This window comes from Gorilla gorilla, chromosome 7 (genome assembly GCF_029281585.2).
Source record: "Gorilla gorilla gorilla isolate KB3781 chromosome 7, NHGRI_mGorGor1-v2.1_pri, whole genome shotgun sequence".
Taxonomy (NCBI): Eukaryota; Metazoa; Chordata; class Mammalia; order Primates; family Hominidae; genus Gorilla; species Gorilla gorilla.
In genome coordinates this window covers 98,337,364-98,364,373 of record NC_073231.2, presented here as the reverse complement: position 1 = coordinate 98,364,373, position 27,010 = coordinate 98,337,364, and the positions used below count along the sequence as shown (strand labels likewise).

General features: G+C 37.3%; 1 long non-coding RNA gene across 1 annotated transcript in view; it reads left to right on the top strand.

Moving 5' to 3' along the window:
• LOC129524064 (uncharacterized) overlaps positions 1-27,010 on the top strand; it is a 43,385-nt gene that overhangs the window by 11,305 nt on the left and 5,070 nt on the right. The window lies entirely within an intron of this gene.

Genomic DNA, 27,010 nt, shown 5'->3' with positions numbered 1-27,010 from the left:
CTGCCAAAATGCTTTCGAAAATTTTGTACCAATTTATAGTCCCAGCCATGGTGTTTGAGAGTGCCTATTTCCATAGTCTCAAAAGCCTTGCCCTAGTCTTTTAAATTTTTGCCAGTATTATGGGAGAAAAATGAAATTAAAATTTAACATTCCCCTGATCATCTTTCCTTATCTAATTCTCACTATAACCGTGCGAGGTGCATATTATCATCATCCCAACTTACAGATTTGGAGACAAGATTCAAAGATGTTTTTGCTTTGGTTCAGGCCAAAATGTCATGGTTTGGTGGCTATTAGTGTTCAAAGGCTAAGGTAGCCAATGTCCAATTGATGGGGTAGGTCAGACAAAGAGGCATGTTTCAATCAAGAAATATTTCTTGTCAGCTTTCCACCGAACTGTGGAGTTGGCTGTGGGCAATACAATTGAAGTGAAAAAAGCATTATTCTAGCTTTTATATTTGGGTCTTCTGAACAACTACCAATAACTTGTGAGGCAAACTTAGACAATTATCCTGTGAGCCTAGGTGGGAAAAAGCCAGCTGTTGAGTTTTACCTCCCTCACAGGAGGTCCCTGAATATTAATGAGGCAATCACTAGTATTTCCATATTTTTAGCAATTTGCAAAGTAATACCAATTAAAACAAACGTGTCAAGTGAACAGGTTAGATTAAAACACTACTAAAGGACTTAGGTTCTCCTAAGGTAATTGACACATACCTTGTGTAATTCCTGGGGTCTAGATTAAAAGAACAAGTGGTTTTCTCAAGCATTCCACCTGCCCTTGTTCCCAGATGTCATTCTCAGGCCCCATAGTGTATTAGGTATTTCTTAATTGCCAATTAAAACACATGCCACCTTTAGAAAGGTGTAATAATGAGCCTTTTAAAACAATCTATTGCAGAGATTCTTTTTTTGCTTCAGTTGGTAGTTACTGAAAATCATTTCTGTATTTCTGGAGAATATGCTCAACGAGTTCATTCCTCCTGCTTCGGTAGCATATAATACCCATTTCCTAACTGTGACCGTAACCTAAACACTAAATGGCTATTTAAGCATATCAAATGCCTAACACAGTATCTATCACATACTAGACAATCGATATATATGTCGGTTCATTTTCCATTTGCTTTGCTTTATCTTTTTCTAGAAAGTGAGCATGACAATTGGATCTTTGAAATTTAACTACAAATGTTCTCACCTTTAAGGCAGTCTGATAGAGTAGTATTCCAAACTTTTAGCTACCAATACCAACATTATAACAGACCCCAAAACCCAGCAACCCTCCACTTTATTTTCTTTTATTTTTCTGGTAAATATATTTATCGTATTTTCTAGTAATAAAATAATACATGTTCATTTGACTAAACGAAGAAAATCTAGACAAACAATAGAGTGCAATAAAACCTTCACTAACACCACTGTGCAAAAGAGAGTACCAGGAACATTACAAGTATGTCACAGTTTTTATTTTCTAAACAGGAAACAAATCACCACAATTTTCTCCTTATTATTAATATTTTCCATGTATATAAAATTATATTGTTACTGCTTTTATATATATAATTATATAATATTACTATTGTATATTATCTAATTTAAGCATATGTTTACTAATTCTCTGTTGAGATACACTCATTCTTATATATATATATATATATATATATATATATAGTTTTTAAAATATTAAAAGTTGAGCTTTGATGAACATTTTGTGCATCTGCTTTGGTTCACCTGACCAGTGATCTCTAGGTGAATTCCTAGAAATGAAACTGGATATGTTTTAAATTTTGATGCATTATGCCAAATTCTCCTCAAGAGAGGTTGTACCAATTTGTACATCCATCAAAAGATTATGACCATGGATATTGGCTCATACACAGTCTATTGCTACAGTTTTTTCACCTTTGGCAATTTGATTAGTCAAAGATATATTTTTTGTGTGTTGTATTTATTTGATTAATTTTATACATCTGCCTATTTGAGTCTTCATATTTTTCTATTATGATATACATGTTTTTCTTATATAGGTTTTTTTGAAAAAACCTTAAAGGGGGTAGTCATATATGTTATGATTATTTATCAGTTTATTGTCATTTTGTTGTTGTAGTCATTTTACTGTTAGGTATAGTAATTCTTGTCAAACAGGTTTTAATTTTTATGTGGTCAAGTCTAGCAGTTCTTCACCTTAAGCCTCCTGAATTTAGTATCATTCTTTAAAAAGTTTCCTATCCCAGAACAACTACATTTAATTTTTAGAGTTTTCATAAATTTTATGTATTTAATTCATCTGAGATATATTCCAGTATAGATATAAAAGAGGAGTATGATTTTAAACTTTTGCCAAATGCTTAACCATTTACCCTAACATCAGTTATTGAATAATCCATCACTTTCAAATTAATTTTAGTGTCTCATTTATCATATATAAATTTTTATGTATACTTGGCCTAGCAATCTGGCATTTTCAAAAGCAATGAATTGACTTATTTTAGGAAAAAGAGTGTAGAAACGCTCTAATTCCTCAATTTAAAAAAGTATGGCAATGTGAAAAAGCATGTAAGAGGTGGGGTTATAGGTACATGTTTCCCTTTTACAAATTTCTTTTGAGCTTGTTTTTATATACAAAAGATATTACTTGTGAATAACGTTCAAGTCTAAGTTGTTAACTTACTGGGTGGATTATAGTGCCATTCATGGATGCTGAGACTATAGGAAAAGGAGATTAGACGGAGGTGAGATGTCATGTAAAGTGTGAACAGACTGAGCACCCAAGTAGAGGCACTACATGGATGAGTATAGAATACAGGAGACATACCCTAGATTAAAATCAAGGCTGTAAATGTGAACTTGGATGTCTACTGGGGCTGGAGGAACCAAGCACAGCTGAGATCTCCTGAAAAAACTGAGAGCATGGCAGAGCCTCTTATTCTTGGTTACTTGTCCAGACATATGTCAAGAAAGTGTTTGTACAAATAAATGTCCAGTTCTGAATCAAAATCTCTGGGTAGAACCATGACATCTGTATTTTTATAAACTTCACTGGTGAGCCTAAATACAGCCACAGTTGAGAACCACCAGTAAGAGAAAATGGTAGAGGCAAGAACCCTGGCCAACATAACATTTAAAAGTGGACATAAAGCAGTAAAACATTTTTCAGGAAAAGCAGATATATATATATAAAGGTCCTGGGTGTAAATAAAACAGCTTGTCATGGCCTAGCAACTGAATGCAAGCAGGAGTTTGGATATGAATGATGGCAAACTTTAAACAGCTACCATTCCTTGAACTGTTACGTTAAGCTAAACACTAACCTATCTATACCTCTCTATTTATCTAGATGTGTGGATACCTACACAAATATATAGATACTGATATATTATATAAACTTAATTTTTACAACAATCCTAGGGGCTGGATGTTATTATAACCATTTATAGAAGAATACATTGAAGTTTAAAGAGATTAAATAGCATTATCAAAGTCATACAATTGAATTAATGGAAAAGACAAAATTTAAAACCAACACCGTGTTCTTCAGCATTAAGCTAATGCTTTAAGAGCCTTACTCTGGCAATGTTAGGGATGGAGACAAGAACCAGCCTGGAGGCAGAGAGACCCAGTAGTTGAGGTGAAAAGTAGTGACAGCCTTGTTGGTGTGAATGGAAAGAATGGGCTGGGGAGTAACAGGAGCTGAAATTCACACTACCCATTCCTTGGATCTTGGGAATGAGTGAAATAAATGAACTAAATTGGTTCTTGTAATTTTAGCTTGGATTATTGGGTAGGTGGTGGTACCATTAATGGGGGAAAATAGATTTAAGGTAGATGGTTCTAGTTTTAGAAATGTTGAGTTTGACATACCTGTGAGACTTTTGTTTAGTGATAAAGTTGAAAACCAAATAAAGTAAAAGATCCTAAGCTAATTATTTTACTTTATTTTTAAACTTTTTATTGGAAATAGAACACGTATACAGTAAAGAAGATTAAATGTATGTACCTCAATGATTTAACACCAAGTGATTAACTACGTATCTATTTCAATATCTATTTCCTTATGATATATTTTCTGCTTATCTTATAAATGCTGAGAAATGTAGGGCAAAATCTAACACGGTGATTGTGGAGTTGTCTGTTTCTCCTTGACATTCTGTCAACTTATGCTTTATGTTCTTTCTTTTCCCCCTTTTGCCCATTATGGATTAATTTTATTTCATTCTAACTATTCCTCTATTAACTTGAAAATTACTCTTTCACTGTTCTAGATATTACAACATGCATCATTGACATATCAAAGTAAAATAGTAATTGGTTCTTTCTCTTTCTTTCTGGATAATGCAATAATCTTAAAACATTTTAATTTCATTTTTTCTCCTACTCCAATTTATATGTCACTGTTATGCATTTGAATCATATAAATATTTGAAGCTAAATAAGACATTGCATTAATATTATAGTTAGTTTATATAGTCAATATTATTTTAGATATGACCACATACTTATCATTATCTTTGCTTTACATCTCTGCTTGTATCTCCAATACTCCATCTGGCATCATTTTTCTTCTATCTGAAAAATGAAGTCCTTTAGTATTTCCTTGAGCAAAAATCTGCTGATAACAAATTCTCATGTTTTGTTTGTCTAAAAATATCAATACTTTGTTCTTGAAATATATTTTTGTTGCATTTGGAGTTATAGGTTGACACTTGTTTTCTTTTAATACTTTAAAGATAGCAATCCTTTGTTTCTTGGTATCCACTGTTTCTTTTGAGATCTCAGCTCTTAGTCTGTTTCACCTTCAAAAGCAATCTTTTGTTTTTCTTTTGCTTCTTGGGTGTGGATTTCTTTTTCTTTATCATTCTTAAATTTTTTGTAGATCCTTGAATTTTTACCTTGATGCCTTAACATCAGTTCTTAAAAGTTGTCTCAAAGGTTACCTCTGCTCCATTGTCTTTCTTCTCCTCCAGGAACACCCACTGCAATGTATTATGCCTATTCAATGAATCCTCTATATCTCTTACCCTTACCACTGTACTTTCCATCCATTTTTCCCTTCATTTTCTTCTCATGTATTTTCCATTCCACTAACTGTCCCTACAGCTGAGTCTAATCTGCTGTTAAATCTATCTGTTAAGTTCTTGATTTTTGATTACCTTATTTTTGAGTGATAGAATGCCCTTTTTGTTCTTTTTTATTTTTATTTATTGATTTTGAGACAGGGCCTTGTTCTGTTGCCCAGGTTGGAGTGCAGTGCTGCAAACATGGCTCACTGCAGCCTCAACCTCTTAGGATCAAGTGATCCTCCCACCTCTGCCTCCCAAGTAGCTGAGACTATAGGTATGTGCCACCACGTTTGGCTAACTTTTTAAATTTTTTGCAAAGACGAGGTCTCATCATGTTGCCCAGGCTGATCTCCAACTCCTGGGCTCAGGTGATCCTCCTGCCTCAGCCTCCTGAAGTGCTGGGATTAAGACCATGCCTGGCCTTGTTTTTATTTTTAATAGTTTCCCATTCTCTGCTTAAATTATTAATCTTTTCTTATGCCTTTGAACATAGTAAAAGTTATTTTAAAGTTTGTGTTTGATACTCAGTTATCTGGAGCTCTTGTGAATATTTGTCTATTGCCCATTTAAAAAAATGGTTTTTATTATTTATATTAGTCTATTTTCATGCAGCTGATAGACATACCTGAGACTGGGCAATTTACAAAAGAAAGAGGTTTAATGGACTTACAGTTCCACATGGCTGGGAGGCCTCACCGTCATGGCGGAAGGCAAGGAGGAGTAAGTTGTGTCTTACGCGGATGGCAGCAGGCAAAGAAAGAGCTTGTGCAGGGAAACTCTCCTTTTTAAAACCATCAGATTGCATGAGACCCACTTGCTATTACCAGAACAGTATGGCAGAAACCACCCCCATGATTAAATGATCTCCCACTGGGTACCTCCCACAAAATGTGGGAATTATGGGAGCTACAAGATGAGATTTGGGTGGGGATGCAGAGCCAAACCATATCATTCTTGTTATTATGTCTGTTCATGTTTCTGGTTGTTTTTATTGATAATACAAACAACATACACAAAATTATTTACAGATATAATTTGAGGCCTAGGATAATATCATTTTCCTCTATAGAGCATTTGGGGCACTGGCAATTACCTCAATTTAATTTCAGTGATGAAAATGACAAAGTTAAACTGCTGTCTATTCCATTTCATCATTACTTTTATTGTGCAGTTTTTAGGGACCCAACACAATGCAACGGGCTTATCTCCTGGGAAGCCCCTAAACCCTAATATCTGTTCTTGTAACTCATAGACTAGCAGGGTTGTTGTTCACTCTCTCAAAGTCTTAGCTGACCTCTCATGTATAAACAATTTTCCCAAGTGGAAAAGCAGCCTCATACACTAGGCTCTCTCCCTACACCTCTGCCCTGGGTAATACTTCATCCCTTGTTGCTTCTTCAAATATTTGCCTCTAGAGAAGGAATCAGAAAATAAAAAAGACAAATTCAGGTATTAAGAGATATAGAAGAGATAGAATACCATAAAGAATTACTGAGGTAGGGGAGGGAAAAATACTTCCCCTGGGTTGATCAGGAAAGGTCTCTTGCTGGAGCTGACATTGAGACCAGGATAGTGAGAAGGAGGCAACCCTTTAAAGATCTAAGGGAAGACAATTCTAAAAAGAGATGAGAATGAGCTTCTTTGAGACATGGAAGGAAGACCAGGAGGCTGCAAAGTGGAGGATCATGGCAACAGTGAAGGGAAGTGGCATTGTGGGGGCAGACAATGGCTCCACCAGGTAAATTAGAAGTTGAAGTTCATTTATTCTGGTTTCTATGGGAAACCACTGGAAAATACTAAGCTAGAGATGTATGCCTTGTAGCGGTTACCTGGGCTATGGTGTGGGGTTGGATTGTGAGAGGTCGAGAGTGGAGTCAGATCACAAAAGAGGATGCTTCAGAAGTCCATGGAGTGATTGTGTCATTTGAAGAAGGGGGCAGTAGTGAAGACAGTGATAAGTAATAGGAATCAGGATATGTTTCATTTCCCCTTTGAAATGTTTGCTTTCTGTCTAGTTCTGGGTGCATGTGTATAAATTTGCAATATCTCTCTGGCTCAGCCTGCTCAGTAAAACAGCTTGACATCCGTCTAAATAAAACTCAGCAGAGACAGTGCTCCTACAGTAAATAAGTAAATAAATATTAAAGGTAACATAGCTGTAACTGGGCACTGTTCTAATGTGCTTTACACATAACAACTCAATCTTCCAGTAATTCTATGAGGCATAATGAATAATACTAATATCATTATTCCCACTTTAAATATGAGGAAACAGGAACAGGGCTGGATCATTTGCCCAAGACCATACAGCTATGCATGGACATCATTCACTAGTGGCTGCTGTTATTCCTTGATTTTTTTTTGTTTTTGTTTCTGCTTTGAGAGCAGCACCTTGATGTCCTTTTGAGAAATCGCTCCTTTTCTACTCTTAGCCTATGCTGTTCCTGTGGTGCTGACTTCACTCACAGCTCCAAGGGAGGGCATGTGACTCAAGCTTAGCCAATCAGCACTGCCTTCTTCTTGATACAGCTAATGGTTCAAAGATGAGTCAATCAGAAGCAATGCAATTGCGAAATTGGAGGTCTGGCGTCTTTGTTGCCAACATTAGATGGGAAGTGTCTAAGTATGATGTCAGTATAAAAAGAGTGAAACTAACAGAAAAGAATTTGACCCCAGAGATATTGTTGAAGCATCCGGGGCCTTGTACTACCTCAGTTTTACAATTAAGTTGCCCATTAAACTCCCTATTTGGCTAGGCCAATTTGAAGTAGGTGCACTGTCACTTGCAACTGAAAAAGACTTCAAACAGCTGCACCCATCCTTTGAGGAATCCCCTGCACACTCACTGCAGGGAATCTGCAAATAGGGAAAGTTGCCATTTTAAGAAAGGTCCATGTTTCTCTAGTGCACTCAGCCTCTTGCTGCCCAACAAAAAGTTGTTTTCTCTCTCCCACTGATCAGACAGATAGAATGACGAGTAGTTAGGATCCTCAATAGTCCTGTATCACACATTCTGTACTTTAGACTTCTACAAGAAAATGAACAATTCAATTACACGTTTACTACCCAGTTATAAATCTCACCTTTGGTTCCATGCCTCTGGGAAAGGATTGCAAATTATGGAGGGCAGGCTTTGGTCCATACTATTCACTTATTGGATTTGAGTTTTTCTATTTGCCTTTCTAAAGAAAGCTTGCCATGAGTACTATTGGAAATGCTTTCAGACAGGGAAAGCAAGAACTACTTGCTAAGATCTAATTTTCAGTTAGGGGAAAAATAGTTTCTTTTTTCCTGCCTATGGCAATCTCACCACATAACAGACAGGCAACGCATAATGGAGACCCCAGATCCCACCAGAAGGGCAATATGGTGCAAAGAGAAACTAGAGGTTCAAAATCTTTTGTAATTGAGCATTAAGATTTATGTAAGTTCTACAAAGGAAGGGATAGAGTCCTAAGAAGTAGGGCATAAAAGCAGCAACTTTGAGTGCTCAGTCGCAACTATACTCAGAAGAAAAGGAGGCCTGCAGAGGGCCAGGAGTGAGGCAATGAGAAGCATGAAAAGGAGGGGACCTGACTGATTTCCAACCAAAGACCTGACTTCTGTGTCATATTAGAGCAGCTGTGCCTAGGATCACAATGCTGCTTGGGTGTCACTGTCCTGATTTCATCCCAGACACTACTTTCATACTCCTTTGCCACCAAGCGGCCCCACTCCCAACTCAGACTTTTTAGCTACTCCTGCTTCCACATGGATGCAGCAACCTCCCAACACCTCATCCCTCACTGCCAAAACTTCCACCCTTGTTCTTCCTGAACCAGGTCCTAATCTAGAAAAGCATAAATCTTCTGTCACCCCTTTGCATGTCATTCTATAATGGTTTTTTTCATTGTAAATTAATTGCAGTGAAGTGAATACCTCCCCCAAATATATATCCACGGGGAACCTGTGAATGTGAACTTATTTGAAAGCATGGCCTTTGCAGGGGTAACCAAGTTATAAATCTTGAGATGAGATCGTCCTAGACTATTCAAGTATGCCTAAAATCAAGTGGCAAGTGCTCTATAGGAAGAGAAGACATAGAAGAAGAGAGACACAGGAGAGGAGGAGGTGATGTGAAGACAGAGGCAGGGACTGGAGTGATGCATGTACAAGCCAAGGATCAAGAGGGTTATCAACACCATCAGGAGCTAGGAGAGAGGCATGGAACAGATTTTCCCTCAGAGCCTCCAGAAGGAACCAACCCTGCCAAAACCTTGATTTTGAACTTCTGGTTCCCAAAACTGTGAGCAAATAAATCTCTGTTGCTTTAAGCCACCCAGTTTGTAGTAATTTGTTATGACATCCCTAGGAGATGAATACATAGAGTAAAACTCAAATTTCCTTACCATGGTTAGGAGACCCTATGTGACTTGGTCCCTACCCACTACTCAGATTAAATGTTTTACTTCTGCTCGTCTCACTTGTTGTCTCCCTTCCCCTTATCCCCTCTGTTTCTTTTCTCTTTCTGTTTTGTTTTTGTTTTTGTTTTTTTGTTTTGTTTTGTTTTGTTTTGAGATGGAGTTGTGCTCTTGTCACCCAGCTAGAGTCCAGTGGCATGCTCTCAGCTCACTGCAACCTCCGCCTCCCAGGTTCAAGTGATTCTCCTGCCTCAGCCTCCCGAGTAGCTGAGATTGTAGGTGACCACCACCATGCCTGGCTAATTTTGTATTTTTAGTACAGATGCGGTTTCACCATGTTGGCCAGGCTGGTCTCGAACTCCTGACCTCAGGTGATCCACCCACCTCAGCCTCCCAAACTGCTGGGATTACAAGCATGAGCCACCACTCCCAGCCCCCCTCGATTTCTTTAACACACATGTTATTTGCTTCCTAATGGCCTTTGTCTATTGCTGTTGTCTGCTTAAAAATCTCCCCCTCCCCACAATGTTTGCATAGATGGCTCCTTCTTGTCATGCTTCTCTCAACTCAAACACAGGCCTTCCTGAACCTTACTAACCAAAGTACATCTCCCTCCACTCCCCAGTTAGTGTCTACCACATCATGTCACAACACTTTATAGCACTCATCAAAAGTGACAAATGTCTTGTTTATGTATTTCCTAGATTGTGAGCTCAGAGCTCAGTGAAGGTAAAGTTCGTGTATACCTATTTATTCAACAGCTATTAATTGAGCATCTGTTATATACCAGGTAGCATTTTAGACATTTGGCAAATGTAGTAACCAAACGAAATCAGCCTCTGCTCTTAGGGATTTACATTCTAGCTCATTTTCCATGGCTGTCTCCCTGTGCATGAAGCTCTCTCCATTATTTTTGGTCATTCATTCAATGTTAAATGACTATTAATTGACTAATAGATAAAAGCATTAAGTTCTAGTTATGAATTCTTTCCCTTTTCCTAGTAAAAGCTTGGCTCTGTCTGCTTAAGGAATTTAATAAGCACAGACAATTTTGAGATACCTTCACACTTGTCATTGACAGGGCCTTTTTCTTACAAGAACATGGGAATTCCTTCATCTGTCTAGTCCCATCCCCACATTTTCATAATTTCTACTGGTGTGATTGAAAGTATGATTTCTCCCTTAGAACATGTTCTGGGAAGCCAAACAAAAGACCAAGCCACACTGGACTTGCAAGTCTTTGCCAAAGATGGCAGCCACCAGGGCAGTTGGCTCGATTAACCACTGCCACGTCTAAAGGTCAGCCTCTGGGACTGTTTAATTGTGGCCATTAAAGTGTTTGAGCAGCTGCTTCATAGCAGTAATTTGGAGCCCAGGAGAAACCAGAGGCAGCTTCAGTACACCAGGTCATTTGAAAAGAGGCTGGCTGCGCTCCATATGCAGCCTGGTAGCAGCTGGGATTTCCAGAAGTACTTAACCTAGCTTAGAGGTCATGGCCTAAGTAAAAGTAAGATTCCCTTTCTCCCAAAGTAAAATTGTAGAGTAGTTCATTTGCCTCCACATTCCCCCTCATCACTTCATGCCCTCCTCATTTTTCATCTTTGACCCAGGACTCCAGAAACCTTACTAATCAATCCACTAGTCAATCAATTAACAATCAATTAACATGCATTAACTGAGCAACTGTTATATACAAAGCAATGTCAAGATACTACCACATTTTCACTATTCACCCCCTCCAGACCACTCTGTTCCATTCCTCATCAAGCCTGCACCTCAAAGATACAGCTAGCTCATCATGAGCACACTTTCCTGCTGAGCCTAGATACAGGCTCACATTTTTTTCTCAACACAACTTTCTAGGCAGTCACTACTCATTGCCTGGGATGGAATCTTTTTTGCTATCCCTGAATTTTTGTGCAATCTCCTCCTTTGACTTGCTAAAGTTACACAGCTGGTCTGTGGTAGACCTGGAACCTAGGTCCCTGTCTCTTGTCTAGGACTCTTTATGATGTCCCAGTATAAACAAGTTAAATAGCATTTCAAAGCTAGCTAGACTTGTTAACTAAAACAAAAATACAATCTAAGTTAGCAAGAAGTGCAAAATAAAATAATATATAGCATTATATTGGAATATTTAAAATGTAATGTCATATATTACCTGTGTAATATACATGTTATCACAGTTACTTTATAGACCATTTTATTTAATTTTTATAGTAATTCTATATAATAGGTAATATCCTCCCTATTTTATACATAGGGAAACTGAAATTCAGAGAGTTTAAGTAACTTCCTTGAAAGCTGCTAAACAGTAATTGTGGAGCTGGGTTTGAAACCAGGTAGATTCACCTGGCTCTCAATATATCTTATTGGCAGTACACACTGCTACCATTGTTGGGAGATAATTCTCCATGGGTGTCTCAGATTTCTGCACATCTTGTGAACAGACACAGTGACAACATTTTGTTCCAGTCCATATTTTCAAGAATGTCTGTAGAGCAAACAGTCTTCAAGAGGAGAGCCAGTGTCTCCCTCCAAAGAAGAGCAGAGATTTATTTGTTGTCCAAGATATTAAAGATACCATCTCCCTCTGGGGGCAAATCTTGGACAGGTTTGCTTGCAGCCCATTATAAAAGATTGGGATGTTCCAATCTGAGGGTTCCTCAGATGTGTCCCAAATGTGTTACTGCATGCACACAGTCTCCATGGGACCTGGGTGACAAAGGCAACCAACGCAAACATGAAGCTCACATTTGCCTTTTGCTCAAGATTCACATGTCTCTTGTTAGCTTACAAGTAGGGTCAAATCTCATACCCTTCAAAGTTTTTAACAACCACGAGTTCCACAGCATGAGACATTGAAAGAGGCTGGGGTGCTCCTGTTCCTGACTGCCTACTCCACTGGGATTCCGAGTTGTTGGTTCATCCTGTCTTCACCTAAGGCAAGTTATATAGAGTCCCAATCCCTCAGGGACTAAATAAATATGCCTGGAGATAAGTCTGAAGTAATATTAATAATGATTATATTTACCTCTCACAGATAAAAAAATTGCATTTTCATGCATCTTAAACTGATATCATTAGAAATGTGGCTGTTTCCAACAAGATGGGCATTTGGAAGGAAGAGGTGTTATTAACAAGAGAAGATTCTCCCTGTGGGAATTAAATTGGAGCATATCTGAACTGCACTACTTTTTTCAATATGGCCAGCTCTGCCCACCTCTCTTAATATTGTTCACTCATGACTCTCAGGAAAATTTCCTTCCCTTGGAATGAATTCTTAACTTTGTTCTGATTGTGAAGACTTGTTTATGACTGCTTATTGTCAGAATGAAGGTTTGAATATTCTGATTTTTTCCTTCTCAGGTCACCTAAGTTATTAGATCAAATCATATGACAAGGTAGAAAATTTTATTCACTGGAAATGTTCCATAAGAATGATTTACAAGATAAGCTGTTAGAAGAAATTAGAATCACACTTCCAAGAGGAAGTAAACCTTCTTCCATGAAGTAGAAGACAGGACGTGAGGCTCATGGCAGTGTGTGGTTGGGTTTGGCCAGTGGGTAGGGTCAGAAATTCCATTGGTTTTCTTCAGCAGGGAGACAGCAATGAAGGGGAGAAGAGAGGGAGGTCAAGGATGACTCTGATGGAAAGAAAACCAAGTAGATAAGAGCATGAGAGGGATTTTAACAGTTGTCATGAGAATCAGCGGAGAGAATTTGATGTCTGGAAAGTATTTCCGAGAAACTCTGTGCAACACGTTTGTGTTAAATCCCTGTGGCATCCCCTTTGAGAAAATTAGTAATGATCTATATTAACCTTTAATGCTGCTAGACTTCTCTTTGTGTTTTCATTTAACGTGACTCTGTTCAGACTGGCCTCACAGGGCCCCAGCTATGTTTTACACTGAATTAAGGACTTAAAGCTCCTTGTCATTCCTTCCAAGGAATTGTTTATTCACAGGCACGAGTGTTGGGCTACTTTGCTTTTCCTACAATTTTTCTCCAACTAACAACCAAAGTGGATATCAGAGAATGAGGACTAGGGATCCTTTTTTACTGTAATAAGAAAAAGTATAAATACACAAAAGAAGGAAAAAATAGCTTGAGGACAAGAAAGAAGAACCATTTCAGGTCCACATAACAACCTTATGAGGTAGGTATGTTAGCTCCATTAACAAATAAATTAGAGCATGGAGTTTAAGAATCTTATTCAATGGAGAGGATGTGGAGAAATAGGAACACTTTTACACTGCTGGTGGGACTGTAAACTCGTTCAACCATTGTGGAAGTCAGTGTGGCGATTCCTCAGGGATCTAGAACTAGAAATACCATTTGACCTAGCCATCCCATTACTGGGTGTATACCCAAAGGACTATAAATCATGCTGCTATGAAGACACATGCACACGTATGTTTATTGCGGCATTATTCACAATAGCAAAGACTTGGAACCAACCCAAATGTCCAACAACGATAGACTGGATTAACAAAATGTGGCACATATACACCATGGAATACTATGCAGCCATAAAAAATGATGAGTTCATGTCCTTTGTAGGGACATGGATGAAATTGGAAATCATCATTCTCAGTAAACTATCGCAAGAACAAAAAACCAAACACCGCATATTCTCACTCATATGTGGGAATTGAACAATGAGATCACATGGACACAGGAAGGGGAACATCACACTCTGGGGACTGTTGTGGGATGGGGGGAGGGGGAAGGGATAGCATTGGGAGATATACCTAATGCTAGATGACGAGTTAGTGGGTGCAGCGCACCAGCATGGCACATGTATACATATGTAACTAACCTGCACAATGTGCACATGTACCCTAAAACTTAAATTATAATAATAAAAATAAATAAATCAATAAATTGTAAAAAAAATAAAAAATAAATAAATAAAGAGCTCACTGGAAGTTTAAAAAAAAAGAATCTTATTCAAATGTGTAAAGGTAGGCTAGCTGCTAGAAGAACCTCAAAATTCTTGCTGCCAAACCCATCAAAACTTAATTTTTGTCTCGTGGAACATTCCAGTGTAGTTGGCTGTGGGTTACTGGAGGTGGTCATGGGTCAGAACTCCCTCACGAGGCCACACCTAGGTGCAAAGGAAGCTAGGAAATGCAGTCTGGCTGTGAGTCCAGGAAGCGATGATTTTGGAGCTCTAACAAGCTCCACCCACAAGGTAGAATAATTAGTCAGTAGCAGTGGACTCCTTCAGACATAGGTCTATTTGGTGCCAAGACTATTCACTTAGCTAATGTGCTGTATCATTTCCTCTTCTGAAGCTTTATTTACTTTTTGATTAGGGCATATTTAGATAAACAGCTAATCTGCTTCTCCCCTTACACTTCTGCATGTCACAATTTTTTCTAAGGCCAATAGTGCAATATCAGTCTTTGGGGTGGCCTTTTCACAGACTTCTTGATCATGAAACAAATCTTATCAGAATTTTGTTTTCTGATCATCTTTCTTGTAGTAAGATTTCACATTAATTGAAAGAAAAACAGGGTGAAAATAAATTTTACATTTTTATCATCTCCCTGCAATAGAGAAAGGAGGGGGAAGAAAGGCCTCAGCTAGAATAGGCCCCATGCCTGAAAGCATATCAGAGCTAAAGAAGAAAGGGGAAAATGAAAATGATCTTTAGATGTCCTTCCAGAAACTTGTGCCCAAAGATTTGCCCAGGAATATCACATGGATGCCCAAGTGGCTCACATCAAGAATTGTACTAAAAAAGTTCCCATTGTTATATATGAATACTTTTCCTTTTCAACATCTGAAAGCCACATGTGATTTTCAATCAGCCGGTGAAAACAAACTGACAGACAACATCCCTTAGGAAATGCTTGATATGCCATTAAGTTTCAACACACTTCTCCTTCCCTTTCTTGAGCAATCCTATATTTCTGCATTTGTGTAAGTACATATGTGTGGCACATTTGTTCACATGCTGCTGAGGAGAGCAAACGACTCTGCATTCTTTCCTGGGTATGTGCTCATGCAGTGACTACACATTCCTTGCATGGTGAGTGGCGTTCACCACACTGGGGAGTCCACAGGTGCTCACGAAATACCTCGCAGTCCAAGGCTACAGCCTGCCTTGCAAGGCCACGCGCCTTCCTGGCCACCACCCACACCCACAGGAGGGTTGTGTGAGGTGTGTCCTCCTCCCTGCTCCCCCTCAGTGTCCCCATGGTTCTGGATACATAGCTTTTGATGCTATTGTGCTGTAAATGCTAGTTTACATCTGTTCTCAACTTTATGGCAATTGATCCATTTTAGAACCGATCACAGACCATTGCATATAATAATTCTGTAAAATGTTCTTGATACGTGAAGTCATAAAGAAAACAATCAGAGCCCTGAACAGCAGGTTGCCTTGATAATTCAGGGACCTAAAAATTTGGCATATAATGATCATAGTATTCTGACTCCACCTAAAACCCTAAGCATTTGATCAACTTATGTAGTTACTAATATGCTGTTCAGTTTTAGTTATGATTAGAAATTTAAATATCATTCTTTAAATGGTGATCTGATTTTTCTGACTGCACACAATGTACCATGCAAATGTTACACCTTTCCATTGCATATGTTAATTTATTTAATCTTGACAACAACCCTATGAAGTAGGTGCTCTTAGTATCCCCATTTTACAGATTAGGAAACTGAGTCACAATGAGGATAATTAACTTGCCCACAGACACACAGATGGCAAATGCCAGAGCCAAGATTCACTTAGCAAGACTGGCTCTGGAGCTTGAGTTCTTATCCACTCTGCTAAATGCATTAATTTAATAGCAGCTTATTGATATCTAATGATGTGCTCAACAGAAATAAATTAATTTCAAATAGTGCTAAGTGCTCTGAGAAAATAGTCTGATATGGTGAGAGAGAGAAGCATTAATTAGTAGGGGCCAGGGAAGGTCTCTCTGAGAGGTGACTTTTATGTTGAGATTTATTTGATGAGGAGGCACCAGCAAGGCAAAGCTGAAAGGACAAGATGTTCCCAGCAGGAGACATTGCAAGTGTAAAAGCCAAGAAAAAAGGGAGAGCTTGGTGTGTTTGAGGAATAGGCCAGTGTGGCTAGAATATAGTTGACAGGGGGAAAGTGGTACCAGGTGATGTCAGAGGGGCTCGCAGAAGCTAGATCAGTGGAGTTATTCTTAGGATTTATGATCAGTGCGATAGACAGCCACTGGAGCATTTTAAATCATTCTGACTCTTGTGTGTGAAATTAATTGTGATGAGAAGACTAGAATGGAAGAAGAGAGACTAGTTGGGAGGCTGTTGCAGTACTCCATATAAGTTCAGGTAAATGATGATGATGGCTCAGGCTAACATAGTAGTACTGGGGGGAAGTAAGTGGTATCCAAATATGGTGGCGATGACGGGAAACATTTAGGATGTGTTTTGGTGATAGTGCCTATAAATAGAAGCAGCCATCAGGAAAGGGCTATGCCAGGAGCCACCTCTGATCTTCGTCCACCTTGACCCTCTGGCCAGTCGTCAGGAACCGGGAATTTGGAAATAACTCTCTCGTCAGCAAGTATCTTCTGCTCTGGTTTCTGACCTGGAGTTGTAATGTATGGGATCTCTTCAGTGAGAGATCATCATTCAAAATCTATTAGAATGACTTCTAGGAACTGTCAAGGCTGTTTACCTCCCCTGCCTTCAAGAGATCTGTGTATTCACATAACACTGAAGGGCATTCACTCATGCAGAGTGGATGGGAATTTGATAGGAAGATATGTCTCCAAGCAGAGGGAAGAGGTAGAGCAGAATGTAAAGTCAGGAAAATACAAGGAGAATTCAGGTATGTTTAGAGCAAATTAAGCTGGAAAGAGAGTGAACCGGGTGCATTTATGGAGAGTACTGATGTTTTGTGTGCTTTATGTAGGGTAGTAGAGAATCAGCAGCAGATTTTGGAAATGGGAGAGAGCCATGAGCTGTCTTTCTTTTAAAGCTAAAAGGAACTCAGCAATTACCTATTCCACCTGCCTACTATTCCCTTTTAAAGAAAATAGCCCCACTGTGCCTTATCTATGGGAAAGCCTACAAATTTCATTATGTTAGCACTCGTGTTGCACAGGAGTCTTTTGCTCAGAGTAAATCAGCAAATATTTTTGATCACTTAATGTGTGCCAGGTTCTCTGGAAAAATCCAAGATGACTAAGACCGGTCACCTGCCCTCCACTCATTCATACCAATGATGTCAAACTTATCAAACCTAAAACATATAAGACCAAATGTAAATCTCTACATTTGGTCCAGATTTACATATAAGACCAAATGTAAATCTCTAAATTCTCAATTCTCTACCTCATCTACAAGCTTTTGTTACTGTGCTCCTCTGACCAAATCTTCAGGCTCCTCAAATTGAACAGAATGTCAGAAAGACAAGGTCTTAACCATTGTAAAGTAAATATGTCCAGAAAGGAAACAAACTTAGCAATTCAGACATTCAAAACCTACTTAATTGACTTTTCTGAATAGTGAATGCCTTTTAGTTAGCATATTGGTGAAGATATCAGTTTAATTATTTAGCAGAGGAAAGAATAACAATAATTTATACAAAATAAAAGTTTACTTATCTCACTTAAGAATATGAACTGGGAGGCAATCCATGAGTTTATTTAATACCCAAACTGCTATCTTGATGCTTTGCAATTCACTAATGTTGTCTTTATCTACACAGTCATGGATGGCTCACCCTATTCACAGTTTAGCTCCTGGGAAGAAGGAAAAAAAAATGAATGGAAATTAAACCCCTTACTTTTACGAATATGAGCCAGAAATGGCGTGCATCACTTCTGTTCAAATGTCATTGGCCAGCAGTTAGTTACATGATCATACCCGGCAGCAAGGGATGCTGGGTAATCATGACCTCAGCTAAAATTCTGGGATAATAGTGCTAAAAGAAAGAAGGGAAGAATGGATATTGGAGGCCAACAGCAGCCTCTGCACAATGGGAATTTGTGGTGTGATTCTAGAATGCTCTAATATCATTACATTGACTTTAGGTAATATATCTGAGAACCATTTTCACTCAAGTTTGGTTCTCAATTTTAGGATAGAAATGGATCATTTTCAGAATTATTTAAAATGAAGGTTTTTAAGCTCCAATCCTTGTCTGTCGAGGAATCTGCATTTTCAAGAGACGTCACAGGTGATTCTTTTGCAGTTTCCGCAGCTTGGGACTGGTGGCCACTACTATGGGCTACCTTGAATAGAATTCAGGCCTGGTTTATAAGTTGTACATAATAAAAACCTACCACTTGTGGCATATAAACATGAACTTGGGTTTACATTAGGGAATGGTGACCTGAACTGAAGGAGTTTAGATCACTGTTAAGACTATGTTAATCGGCTGGGCGTGGTGGCTCACGCTTGTAGTCCCAGCGCTTTGGGAGGCTGAGGTGGGCGGACCACCTGAGGTTGGGAGTTTGAGACCAGCCTGACCAACAAGGAGAAACCCTGTTTCTACTAAAAATACAAAATTAGCTGGGCGTGGTGGCCCATGTCTGTAATCCCAGCTACTTGGGAGGCTGAGGCAGGAGAATTGCTTGAACCCAGGAGACGGAGGTTGCAATGAGCTGAGATTGCGCCATTGTACTCCAGCCTGGGCAGCAGGAGCAAAACTTAGTCTCAAAAAATAAATAAATAAATAAATAAAGGCTATGTTAATCAAACTTTCTCACACTAGATCTAGAATTCCTTGAGTATAAAGAGATTATTATATTTTGAAAAGTTGACTCATTTATCTCTTCATGCTGTAATAAACACAATATTAATAAACTACTATACTATTTATGTGGTTTTGTAAGTACAATTTTGGGCCTTATCTCATTTTGTCTTTCCAGTAAACAAGATTTTGCAGGTGAAGTAGTTGAGAGATAGAATTGCCTTGCTCATAGACTCCAAACCCAGATCTTCTTGCTTTCAATGCCAGTGTTTTTTTTTTCACCATGCTACAGTGCATCTCTTTGTTTCCCATCCTAAGTTGAGATCAAAATAGAAACAGCTCAAAATAGAGCAGAAGCAGTGAGCAGAGTGAGGAGTAGACAAATGCATTATAAAAAGCATGAGGCAACAAGAGAGAGGGGTCTCAGAAACATTATACTAAGTGGAAGAAGCCAGACACAAAAGACTTTATATTACACCATTCCATTTACATGAAACATCTAGAAAAGTAAAACCTATAGACACAGAAATAGATTAGTGGTTGCCTAGGGCTAAGGGTAGGAACAGAGATTAACTGTAAACAGGCATGAGGGATCTTACTGGGGAGAATAAATTTCTAAAACTGGATTATGATGATTGATGCACAACTCAGTATGTTTACTAATAATCATTGAATTGTACATTTATGCATGAATTTGATAGGATGCAGATTATAACTCAATAAATTTGTTTTTTAAAAGAATCATGAGTTAATATTAGAAGTATAGATTTTATTTTCAGTTCTGCCACTTACAACTTGGATTAAATTGAGAAATTAACATAACCTTCCTAAGATCCTTCTATTAGTCAGAGTCCTCAGAGAAACAGAACCAACGGGAGATTACATAAATAAATGGAAGGTTAGGGCGATAGATAGATGATAGATAGATAGATAGATAAGATAGATAAACAAACAGATCGATAGATAGAGATAGATAGATGATAGATAGATAGATGATAGATAGATAGATAGATGATAGATAGATAGATAGATAGATAGATAGATAGATAGATAGATAGATAGATGATAGATAGGCAGATGAGAGAGATTGAGATCTGGAGACCCAGGAGAGTCAGTGATGTAGTTCTGGTCTGAGTCCAAAGGCCTGAGAAACAGAAGAGTCAGTAAGTCTACTGTAAGTCTCTCCTACAAGGACAGAGTGTACATTCCAGTTCAATGGCAGGTGATCAACATCTAGCTCAAGAGGTCAGGTAGAGAGAGAGAGAAAGAGAGAGAGAGTGCTCATGCACATTTTCCCTTTCTCTGAATTTTCTATTCAAGGCCTCAACAGACAGGATGATGCGCACCCATATTAGAGTGGACAATCTGGGCAATCAGCTTTATTTAGCCTATGATTCAAATGCTAATCTTGTCCAGAAGTATCCTTACAGACATACCCAGAAATAACATTTAACCTAATATCTGGGCATCTCATGGCTCAGTCAAGTTAACATACAAAATTAACCATCACAACTCTGAATTCTCATCTCTAAAATGGGGATAAAATTAGTGTGTACCACATACAGTGTTCTATCTTCTTAACACATTGGAAGAGACAAAAAATGTTGGACATCCTTGGCATTAGGGCTGGAAGTTTACAATCACATGTAAAATAAGTCATGATAATTCACATATGATAATGTTGGTTAGGGATAAAACTGTCAGTAAAAGATCATTAAAATGACACTTAAAAAATACATTAAGGACAATATATGAGGACCATGATGACTGATTGTGACTTCAAGTTCAGTATTCTATTTATCTACATTATATCTACAAATATGTATTTAAATTGGTACATTCCATACCTATATATGTGTACAAATTCATGTATATACCTGAATATATGTGTACATATATATATATGTACACATGTTGAAATGTTGATCATATGTTGATCTCCTGCCATTGAACTGGAATTTACACTCTGTTTTTATAGGAGAGACTTACGGGGGCACTTATTGGCTCTCCTGTTTCTCAGGCCTGTGGACTCAGACCAAATACTTGACTATTTATATTTCAAGTATACTTTCTATATATATTTTATATCTGTCTCATATATATTTACATATACATGTGTGTGCACATATATATATACACATGCACACATTCCATTTATCTGCAACATATATTCCATCTGTGTGTCCATGATGATTTGACAGCAGCATTGAAGCAGGAGATGAAATACAGGATATCTTACGTAGCCTCTTGTTCTTAAATTCTACAAAACAAGAGTAATTTTGAAGTGCATCTGTCTACCTTGGCTGCCTTCAGATTTGTGAGTAGCATCTAGCATTCCCTTTTACTTCACACCTGAAATCTAGAAACCACTCTCCTATGGGAATATACACTTGAAGAATGAACTTCTGTTTTGCCTTATGAACAAGAGTCATCACAAAATAATGGCACATGCTGGACGACCTGTCTGTGTTGCACCATTTGTAGTTCACATCAGAACATTACAGCAACAACAATGATCAGGCAAACAGCTCTGATTACTAAACACTATTTCCATTAGGCCGATACAAATATGCCACTCCTCTTCTTTCCCTGGAATTACTTCCTGACAAAAGATTATTTAAATTATTTTAAGATGTTTGTTTTATCATCTTCTTCCTTCCTCATGTGATTTTTGAGAGTTTAGCTTTAATGCATTATGTGCCTCTGCTGTAAGCCTTGTCAAAAACTTGTCAAAAACTAATTACATTTTTTAAGTCAGAAAACACTTGATAGCTGATTTTTTTTTAAATATTATTTAAGTCAGTATCACTTTTCTATCTAACATTCCAGGAAATCTGCCATGTGTATGCTCATCCTTCTTTAGGTCCAGGATGCACTTATAAAGAATGCAGTGCTCTAATAGGGCAGAGCTGAAATTCCCTCCTGTGTTGCAGTGGTTTGCTGTGCTATTTAATGCATCTTTAGCAGACTGGCACACCAGTTTCCTGATATAATTTAATGTTAAATAACACTCCCAAGACTGTGTCAGGAAATAAGCTACATGTGAAATGTCACCTTTGAAGAAAAGAAAACAATTACAGTTATGACATGCAATTTGTATCAGCCTCTTAAGAGATAATCAAAGAAAGATAACAGAATACACTAGCCAATAAATGGGCTAGCAGGGAGGAAAAGAGAAGAGCCTTTGTATTTTCATGGTTCCATTTCTCTTTGGCACACCCAAGCCAGTCTTTTTCTGAGTCCACTGGATAAGCATTTGTCATAAGCTTTACTGTACCATGGAGTTATGATTAATATTACAGCTCAAGTATAGCAGGTTGAAAGACCACATTCATTTTCAAAGTCACGTCGCATTGATTAGAATTCACTGCAGGTTATTCAAATAACGATCCTCTCTTTCCCCAGGAGAATCTCTGTCTGATTTTTCTTTATCCTCATTAAAGATCCCAGGTGCAGACAAAGCTTTACGTACTTCTAATTTGCATTATCCTTGGGAAGGAGGTAATTCACATGCCTTCAGTATATAGCACTTGTTTTTGTAGTTTGCTCTTTCCTATCATCTATTTAAATAAATCAAGAAATTTAGCCTTTATAAACCCTCAGACAATAGAAAATGCCAAATTTTATTATCCTTAGTAATGAGCCCATGGATCCCGAACCCTTCATGATAATTCAGATAAAATGAGGCATTTTTGTTCAGTTCTTGGCTGTACTTCGCTTAAAAAGACAATGATTTTTTTTTTCTTTCTCAGGGGAAAAGGATTTATTTTAGGAATAAAGAGCAGCACAGAGCATTTTTCGGCCTTATCAGAACTGAAAAGCAAGGGTTCATCATGAAATAAATGTAGCACTCAGATAAACCTCGGCAGAACTTGATATGTTGTTTGGCTAATTAGATAAATTTATATGCGAGGACTGATCAATTATTGCCTCGGTTGAGATAATTTATTAGCTACTCTTCCCAATTTAGCATTTTCATTGAATCACATATGGATTTCATTGGCATAAGGTGTGGGCCTCAAAATTATGACAAAGAATTCTGCCTTGTACTATTTTTACCTTTAGTTTTTGTGTAATGAGTTTAGCCTGAAGCAGACTGACAGCATTGTTGACATTTCATTGAGTTTCCATTTCTCAAGAGAGAAGAAATTTTAGCTAATTAAATAATGCTAGAGTGTCTTAGAAACTACAAAAGCAACACGAAACCACACGGCAGTCGCACTATATTTGTTAAGACCACTTGTGTATTTCTGAGATGTTTAGAAAATTGAAGTCTGCATAACAAAACTTTTAAAGAGACTCAGAGGCTCAAAATGATGTGGCTGGCATAATTGGAAAGGTAGGAGAAGAACAACTGAAAGAGAATTTTCATACAAATAATCATTGTTCAGGATGTGAATGGGGAGTGAATATGATTGTTTCCTTGGGTATGGTACAGCAGCTTAACTGTTCTGAAAATTGTGTATTTTATATGTATTGCATGTGTGTGTTTCACGCTGAAAGTCACATGTGTTATTTACAGGGTGGAATCGCTACTTCCAGGCCAGGGAATCAGCATTAGCTATATATTATATTTAGGTATTAATGAAAGCTGATCTCTAGCCTCCTCTTTCATTTTTGGGGGACAACATAGTTGCTATGATCTGTGAACATGCTCTTGGTAAGTCTCTTTATACATAACCAATATAAAATAAAATTAAATATTTTATTGGCATTGGTATTAATTTGTTTCTGATAAAAGGATGTGTAATCAGGCCCAGAATCTCATTGACTCTGAGTGAAATAAAATAGAGTGCACAGTTGGTGAAAAAAAAAAAAAGCCCTTTTAATTCAATGAGGAATTATTTCACATGAAATAAAATTTTAATGAAAAATGACTGAAGATTCTACTCAGGTATGTCTTTTCAGTTGCGCTTGACAGAGCATCACTGTGCATTTAATAAAAATATGAGTCAATGACAGAATAGAAAGGCAATACAGAAATGTTATTATGTCCACTCCGAGAAATATGCTAAATCATTCTGATGACAAGAGACAATATAGCTGTTGACATTCTAGAGCCATGTTGAGAATTATAGTAAAGTGACATGTGAACCTACCCTGAAAAAATTAAATTTTTAAAAAGAGCATTGCATAATGAAATAGACGCCTACTCTCTGTATATGTGCACCTGAATGTGTGTGCACATGTGTGCATATGGGTGTAATATGTGCACACACACAGGTGATGTGTGTGTGTGTGTGTGTGTGTGTCTTCAATCTTGAGTATCTCAGAGAGGAAGGCATGGAGAATCCAGAGAGATTTATTTTCTCTTTAATCCTCAGGAAACCTCAGAGATTTCATTGACATTAATTAAGCCCACCCCAGGATCATGGACTTGGTGGGCTTGGTGAACTTTTGTTTTAAAAGGCAAGCTTGCCTGCCAGACGAGTTTTTTCCCAAGCTCTCATTTATTGTGGTTTCCAGCAGGGGATCTTGTTTCAAGGGATATGATCAAAGTAAAGGACATTTCTTCTGGGACATATTTTACATAGATTAAATCTCATTATGCAACTTATTCTTTAGTCTATATTCTTTTTTATGAGCTTCTATTGTATGAACAAATTTAACACAGCAAAGTGTGAATTTATTACATCAGATACACTGAGCTCCAAGGAAGGTAAGGTCCAGTAGAATAACACTTTTAGTTTTTCTTACCTACAGTGAATTTCAGCTCACAGAATTTTAGTGGAATCTCATTAAGGTATACATATACATATATAATATGACTGTGGACTTAATATTTCCATAGTCTTTGCATAATTTCCGTTTCAAATACAAGTGATTCCTTTAAGAATCATGTTGCTATCTTTTGGTTTTCCTTCTCTATTTTAAACTCTCCATTTCTTTATGATTTTCATTTTAACGATAGGCAAGTTATTTTGGTTACATTTAGGAATATGTCACATTACTGATCACAGAAAGTTGTCTTTTCTCATTGAAAACTAGGAACTTGGAAACTTGAAATAGTGTCCAGCAAATCTTATACTGGAAAATGGGTATTGAGAATGGACATCGGTTAATTTCATAGAGCTAATTCAAGCTAGCACCAAATTTTTTTTTATTATACTTTAAGTTTTAGGGTACATGTGCACAACGTGCAGGTTTGTTACATATGTATACATGTGCCATGTTGGTGTGCTAGCACCAAAATTTACAGTTCTGAAGAGTGATCATCCAGTAGCAAGCTCTTTCATGCCTAAACATCATTGCTCTTGGTTTAATGTCTTCAGAATCTAAAAAAGACAATAATAATGAGTATAAAATCTGCCTTTTTATAGCCTCAAAATAGGAAAAAATGTCATAAAACACAATGTAAAAGTCAGTAGTACTTTCCCAGAACCCTGATATTTAGACAATGAACGTTTAGTTTTTCAATTACTTTTTGTAAGAAACTATATTATGTGTGTGTATGGTGAACATGTATTTCAGAATCTGTTAAGAACACATGTTCAATAGATAAGTGGAAGGGGTGTTATATTTTAATAGTTTCATTGTTATTTGATTGCCAAAGTAAATTACATATTTTCAGATCTAATCTCGTGTTTGCTCTTCTGTGATATAGTCAGCCCTACAATTAAAATTGTCAGGGTAAACTGAGAAATTGATTTTTTTTAGCCGGACAAAAGGATAGGATGTGCAGTCAAGCTTCAGGTTAAATTGTCCTGCTCTTTCCAGCAATTTTCTTCACCATTTGGTCTCTAAAGGTACAATTTCCTTCAGTGGAGTGGAAGTCCTCTCTGTTTCAGTTCTCAGCCTCTCTGCTATGCATTTAATGAAAAACTGACTTATAATTCTATTTGTTTTGTAGTGTCTGAGGGGATCCTCTTGCATCCTATCTGTATGTTGGGTACTTCAGTAGGATGACTGAAAAAGAACCATCTTAAGAAGCCACCATGTTGGTCAGTTAAATGGCCAATCAAAACATAGACTTCTTTTTCTTTTACTGATCAATGAAGTCAAATTCCCTGTGTAAGTGGTTAACTCATCTTCAGAACTTGAAACATAATTAAACCAGAAGGAGTCTGTTATGATTAGAGGTGAGAAGCTGGGGCTAGTTAAGCCATAACAAAGAAAATGAATTCAAATGAAGCTTTGCACAAAATGCAGTTTTCCTTTTCTGATCATATTATGTAAAATGTATTTCCTAATGCTTTTGAAAAACAAAGCGATTTATATAACAATTCAAAAGTATATCCAACATGTCTGACAAACACATATTCTGTTCTTTGTGGATTTCAGACACTTTACATTCCATTGATTGTATTTTCAGAATTTTTCCCCTTCCTCTCCGTGGTTTAATGTCTTTATGGTGACCTTAATAATCTTCAGTAACCTAATTTAGTTCACTACTGAATAAATATTTCTCTAGATGACTTTCACATAGCTTAATAGTGTATGCACTACCTACCTTAGATAGTAAGTTCCTAAAATCTGTACTATTTATTATGTTCTAATTCTTTATGGCTATAATAATTTCTATCAAATTTCTACTATCTAATTAGATTTTGTAGCTTTTATGATATAACACAGAGAATTTTTTTCTCTTGGTATTAAGTTAATCTTAGATAACTTCAAATAAAATGAATATCATCAAATTTGAGAAAACGTTTAAAAGAAAATGCATGTTCAAAATGTGCTTTTTGTCTATTTCATTATGAAATGCTCCTTTATTATTTCACCCTATTTTCATCAAACTATTTTCCCCTCGTTACTTATGTTGTAGTTATTCCAATGTTTCTATCTTATTATCTGTTTGTGTATCAATCGAGGTAATGGTGCAAGTAAAGATAGTGTAGATAAACACATAA